Below are 6,943 nucleotides of genomic sequence, written 5' to 3'. Positions count from 1 at the left end.
ATTCACTTTACTTGAAGTAAAGTAAGAAGAAGTAGAAACTGTCAAATCTCTCGAAGTTGATGTCGAAGGTTGAATTAGTTACAGGATTTAGTGTATTGTTTTAGAAGAGTTATTTCTTCTGCAATATAAAGCGATAATCGAAGGTTATATTGAGTAAGTAATTAGGCTAATTACTAGCCTAACAAAGTTTATACCAAATTATTTATTTGCAATAAAATGACGTAGTTTTATAGTCCCTCCTTGTATCACATTGGAAATATTCTAGTTAACAATTATGTTGATGCTATATCATACCTTATTAATGCTAATCTCTACTTTATTGTATCTTTGTGTCTATATTTTATTAGTATAGCTTGTACGGCTAGAAAATAAATGCAAATTGTAGCCTACAACTCAAGAGACTCGAAGAAGCTTGGGGAGTATTTATTGCATATGCCACATCAAAGGAAGATAATTTAATTAGCTCAATGATTATTAATTGTCATTAGAAATAAAATATACTATGTCTTAGACTAAAAATGCATGAAATGTACAATTTGGTTAAAAACAAGATTTTAGTCAAAATAACTGATTCAACAAGTTATTTCTGGAAGTTTCTGGTATCAATAGGTACATTTATTTTTTCAAAAGTTACCATCTCAACCTGTTGACGCTACTGGTTTTATTGAATAGTAGGCAATGTTTTAATCCGAAAGAATAATTCGATATTGAAATTTATTTAACTTAGCACATGATTCCAACTTATTAGTTATAGTAATGTTAATGTAAACAATAAACAACAGGAAGTAACTAATACTTTGAGACTTCGAAATGGTGACAACTACAAGGAAAATATGTGAGCTATTTCTCACAAGTGACAAGATTTGTTTAAATGGCTTCAACATGTGGGTTTGATTCCTGGTAACCCATGGGGAGAATTCTTTCCTTTATTTCACAAAATGTGGTTACTCATAGATATCAAGCAGGGGAAGTTATAATTATTGTAAGGTTTCTTTGATACTAAGTCCAATATTTGGTTTCGTTGTTTTGTAATGTTAGTGTTAAATTTATGTTTTTAAAATTTTAATATTCCAGATTCTTCTTGTTGCGGTAATTTATTAAAAAACTGTTTATTATGTACGATCTTTACATATAGAAGTTGAATAATGGCATTGTTCAATACAAATAACCGAACAACGACTGTAGGCTGCTTATTAAAGTCTCCCCAATCTGGCCACTAGAGCTAGCTGGGAATCTAGTAATAGCTGGCATACTTTCTTTTACTTTGGACATTTACACTTTGTTTTTGCTGAAAATAGTAGAATGATATCAAATTAAACTAGGCTTTATTGGAGGTAAAAATAAGACTAGGAAGTACTCTCTTCCACTTAACCTCAGTATCATTATCTAGTGTACACCAGTGTTATTAGATAGCACACTAGAAATAGGACCGTACAGTCATGAGCTATTGCTTATGTGGCCATAGCTGAGCTAGACTAATTAACATGTACATATCAGCGTTTTTCCAAACTTTTATTTGCCATTAATAATGGCAAAAAACCGTAATCAGGTTTTTTACACCAAACATTTAAGTATAATGGAGAAAAGTAGGCTTCGCAATTTTGCACAAAAATTATTATTTTTTCAATTATTTTCCGAGCATCTCAAGGGGAGCTGCAGTATAATAAGAGGCCACCACCACAATAGAATCATATTTATTATTATCTAAACTACAGAAACAAAAATGTTGACATGAATTATGTTATAGATATTTTAAATTATAGTATAATTCAGCTGTTTTCAATCTAAAATATTAATAATTTACTGATGAATAAAAAACTATCTATGCTATGTGTATCTATAAAATGTAACAAACAAAACAGTTTTACATTTAGTTACTTTTTACTGTGTTTAAAGATAAATAAATGTGTGTGACAGCTAGCTAGTGACACAAAGCATGTACTAGAGGCCATTACTCAAATACCATACAAGTGACTATACTTTGTTTGAATTAATTTGGAACAATATTGATATTTAATACATTTAAAAAGAGCTGATAAACATTAATTGTAAATAACTGTAATTAAAATGTTTTTGTATTTGATAGTTTTAAGTATTTCTAATTGATAATTTGGTACCCTGATACGATTGCAGTAGTGGTCTCTTACTATACTGCAGCTCCAAGGGCTAAAAAAAAAATTAATTAACCTTAAAAATTAAGCAACCGTGCACCCAATGGAATACACGATAGTCTGAGGTATTTTTTTAAGTGCGGGATCAAATTTAACAAACCACCAAGACAGGCAAAAAATGAAATTAAACACAATAATTAATGAAATGCATAGCAACATTTACCCCATTGGGCGCACAACACACTTTACAAAAGCCCAGTGGGTACCCAATCGGGTACACGACGGCAGTTGTGAAGGGTCACGTGTACCCAATTGGGAATCCTAAACTAGACTATATAGATTATTTTCATATATTAAATATTGATTATATTATATTTAATTTTAATATAACGAGTTCAGTAATCATTTTTCAAAACAATTAATAATTTGCTTACTGAGGAAAAGAAATAGTCATTTTTAACTAGAAAGACATTTTTAACTAAGAAAGACATGCAATGTATGGATTAGGGTTGCTCATCACTGTTTTTCCCTAGAGATTACCAGAATTTGAGGGTAAGAAATAACTCCGAGAAGGCACCACAACATATTGAAATCTCCTCTTTTACATTTTTCTACATTTTGTGTTGATATTGTAGGCTATATGATAACAAAACATACTCAGTGTTTTTTTTAACTTCATGTAGGCTAATGATTGCTAACCAAAACCACTCTCAGCAATTTTTATTACTTCTTAAAACACGATTTGCTTTGAGGATATCTCTATATAAAACACGATATCTCTAGAGGAAGATAAAAATCTTATCTGCTCAATGAACTCATAAAAGAAAACATCAGCTGAGCCAATCAAAAGTATTTAATGTGTCAGATATATCAACATCTTCAAATTATACTCTTGTCATGAGTTCTAAAAATATCTGTGATCAAATTAAGATCTATAGGTAAACACAGGTTTCATAACTAGAACACTTGGCTCCATATCCATCATCGTCTGGGTGATTCTTCTCACAAGTGTTGTATGCTTTCAGATGAAAGTAATACATAAATGAAATACAGTTAAGTATCCTGAAATAAGTTGAACATTAAAACCTAAAGGCTAAAGTTAGTAATTGAATTTGTTAGGTATTGCATGCTAATTTTACTACTGGACTATTAAAATATTAAATATTGGATGCTTATCTGTGACAATACGAACAAAAATAACTCATTAAATATTTTGTTTGAATTTGATGTTTTAGTTGTGCACTCATTATTTACAAGGAAATTAAGTTAAATAATAGTTCATGTTAACAATGTGGTTGTGTTTAAGAATGTACTTTTTAATGTGAATAATATTTAAATGAGGCTAATTTATTTTACCTTACAGTTTCTGCTATGCTATATTGTTTTATGCATTTTAGTTTTTATGCTTTTTATATTTTTTAAATATTTAATAAATATATTTAATATTTAAACGTTTTGAAAATATGGCCATAATATTAATAATTGAATTGATTCTATAAATTATTTTTTTCGTTAAAAGGTATTAAAAAAAGTTTTTGAATGCCTCAGACACCCTGTCCCATACAATCCCTGTCCCTGTCCTGTGATTTGTGATATGTGTTAGCAAAAATCTCATTTCCCAACACTACCATATTACATCCCTATGCACAGCACTATAGAAATAATTAACATAATTTGTAGATGGCGTGAATAAGAACAATGAATTTTTGTGTCTGAGAATTTGAACATATATGTACAGTGGTTCTCTATTTCCCCCCCCCCCCCCCACTTGTGAATAAGCAATAATTATCAATATTTCTGTTACTGTTTCCCTAAAAGAGTTAAAAGTAAAGCAAACTCAATAGTTGCTGTCGAATGGTGCCAGTAAGAATGTAATAGACCAATTCCTATTTTATCAGTAGAGAAATTTGGACAGAGGAGTAAAGAGCATTTAAAGCATTTTACTGGCTAAATAAGTAAAGAAAGAACTAAAAAGACAAGTTTGGTACATATCTGAATTAACTACCATAAAGGAAGTGCTGCTGTTTTAGGATAGATAAAAATGTGCAGTTAAAAATAATTCAAATCCAAATAAGAGTTTTTGTGAATCAAAATGCAAATACAAACACTCTATAAATGAGGCTAAACATGTTAACGAACTTGAATAAATTTAAAATTGAAAAAACGAATGTAAAGCTGCCTGGGATGTAATCAGATATAATATAGCAAACAAGATACTTGTAACATTGAGCCTGATGTGTTTAATAGATTTGTTTTTGAATCGGGGAGAAAATAATTTTGAAAAATAAGGTTGTTATAGGTCAACCGCTATAATTTGCTCCATGATGGTGTTTTTCCGGATCATTTAAATCTCACGGGTACGTCCAATTTGTAAAATCCACCCAAAGGAACAACTTCAAAGCTACTGCACAATTACTGTAATTACTATACTAGGTTCATTAATCGAATCAGTTTCTAAGCAAATTACATCTTTTTGGGAAAGTTATAACCTTTTAAATCCTTCACAGTTTGGATTTGGAAAGGATAAATAAACTTTTAACGCATTAGATCATCTTAATAGAAACTTAATAGTTTCACTCATTTTCAGGACAAACGCTTTGCTCAGGCTACTTCTTATGACCTGATGAGGGCTTTTGATTGTGTTAATAGTAAATTCTTCTTTCAAGATTAAAAAAGTTATTTATTTTCTGAGCTTAATGAAAATTTATTTGAATCCTATCTAAATAATCACAAGAAATTGGTTTATAGTAATATTAAATGGTTGGAAGTAGCTCTTGTGGAGTTATAAAGCCTTACAATTTGTCAATATCTAATGGACACGTTTCATGCGTGGATATAGTTATGCCAACAGATTCAGCTCTATTACCTCCTGGATAGCAAGACTGTTACTGGGCTTTGATCTGACAAACACTGAAAAAGTCAAATAGATCCAAAAGCAACCTGACTTTTACAGAGATTAGTGCTCTTAAATCGATAAGAAATTATGAATCCATAGTAATTCTTCCTGCTGATAAGGTTAAAATTACAGTTATCTTAGAAGGATGTGTTACAAGGAAGAGTATGATAGTAAAATTAATAAATTAAATAACTGTGATGAATATACTTCAATAAATAAGGATCCTGCATTAAAAATTGAGAAAATTATTAAACAAACACTAAAAAATCATGAAACTGGACTAGGTAAACCTCTTATTGTAAAATTAAGCCCTCAATATTAAAAGCCACCACATTTGTATGGACTACTAAAAATTCACAAAGATTTAATTCCTCTTAGGCCAATATTAGGTTCCATTGACTCTCCCGAATCAAAGTTATCAACATTTTTGTTAGCTATTATTAGTCTATTATTTGGACAAGCTAATTCAGATGATTTTATCAATAAAATAAAAAATACTAATATTGATTACAATGATATTATTTATGGTCAGCTATGACGTAAATAGTCTGTTTAAAATGTGCCTGTCCCTGAAGCATTGTGTTTGATTTGACAACGACTTGCTAATGATAACAAGTTCAGTATGAGAACAACATTATCTATTAACTGCGTAATGGTACTTCTTTCTGTATGTGTTTCCACATTTATTTTCAACTAGCGGGCCCGGCGCGCTTTGCTGCGCATTTCAATAATTTTTTGCAAAAGTTGCCCGCGGCTTCGCACGCAATTTCCCGTTGAAAACAGTACACTATATTCACTTATTCTTTTTCTATCACATTCTAAACATTGCTGAGATAATTGATAGTCGTTCCATCGTGAGCCTCTTGGGCGTATTATGAAGGTATGTACCATATTCCTGCCTCTATCTAGCTGTTACCCACGGCTTCGCACGCAAATCTTAAGAACCGAAGTCCTTATATTACTTAGTAAATTTTTTTTTTTACTATAATAAATTTTAGATTAAATTAGTTATATCTCCGATGCCACGATTGAGCTTGCTTTGTTGTCTCGATCGAGAGAATATGTACACACGGAGTTTTGAGAACCATACTTCTGTCAAAAAAAACAACTAAGGTTGATTTTATAACATTCTTTATATTTGTAGCCAACGTAAGATAGTAATTATGATATCTGCATTACTCTTCTGATCAAGCATGAGCATGGTTTATATTAAATAAATATTGCAGTTAAAGGTGAATTTTTACGTCAAATTTGAATTGTATTATCTGGATAGTAAAGTCTATGTTTAACAGTGATTGCAAAAACAGTTTAAACAAAATTTGTCGTTTCTCTTAAGCTTACTCTATGCTTTAAAACTATAAGTGTAATATATGTTTACAAAGAACAGCTGATTAAAAATTTGAAAAGACGTTAACATATGTTTGCTGCAATGCATTTCTTATGGGTATTTCTGTAACCAGTTATGGGCATAGCTTATAAACCTTCTCCGTGGAAAAATACATATACGTACAAATTTTCATCATGATCGGTAATAGTTCACGATTCCATAAAGGACAAACATACAAACATTCATTTTTATTTTATATATAGACATAGCTGTTTGCGGCTGCTTTACGTAAGCCTTGGCCATGTATTTGCACTTCTGGTTCAAGTGCATTATATTTCTAACACCGATGTAGAGTTTGCCTTATTGTCACGATCTAGGGAAAATCTGTGTATGCTTATAAACCATTATACACGTACATGTATCTTATTATAAAGCGGTTCTAACAGTCAAGCTTTAAGTTCAACCATATATGTATCATAAAGACAAACATATATTCTAACTTAGTGCCTTCTAATAGTCTTTGACAAACATACAAACTGTCTCGTATTGCAGTTTATAGTTTGCAGGCGCTTTGAAAATTGTTATCTTTTACCGCCGCCTGGTGGCGAG

General features: G+C 30.8%; 1 protein-coding gene across 1 annotated transcript in view; it reads left to right on the top strand.

Moving 5' to 3' along the window:
* The window catches only part of LOC124358985 (protein STIP1 homolog), a 40,829-nt gene continuing 33,886 nt past the window's right edge, over nucleotides 1-6,943 (top strand). The window contains exon 1 of the mRNA XM_046811283.1: nucleotides 1-153. The gene's annotated coding sequence lies outside the window, so the exon portion shown is untranslated. The remainder of the gene's footprint in view (nucleotides 154-6,943) is intronic.

The sequence above is a fragment of the Homalodisca vitripennis genome, chromosome 4 (assembly GCF_021130785.1).
Source record: "Homalodisca vitripennis isolate AUS2020 chromosome 4, UT_GWSS_2.1, whole genome shotgun sequence".
Classification (NCBI taxonomy): Eukaryota; Metazoa; Arthropoda; class Insecta; order Hemiptera; family Cicadellidae; genus Homalodisca; species Homalodisca vitripennis.
The sequence above is the reverse complement of the archived record's forward strand: the minus strand, read 5'-3'. Positions and strand labels throughout refer to the sequence as shown.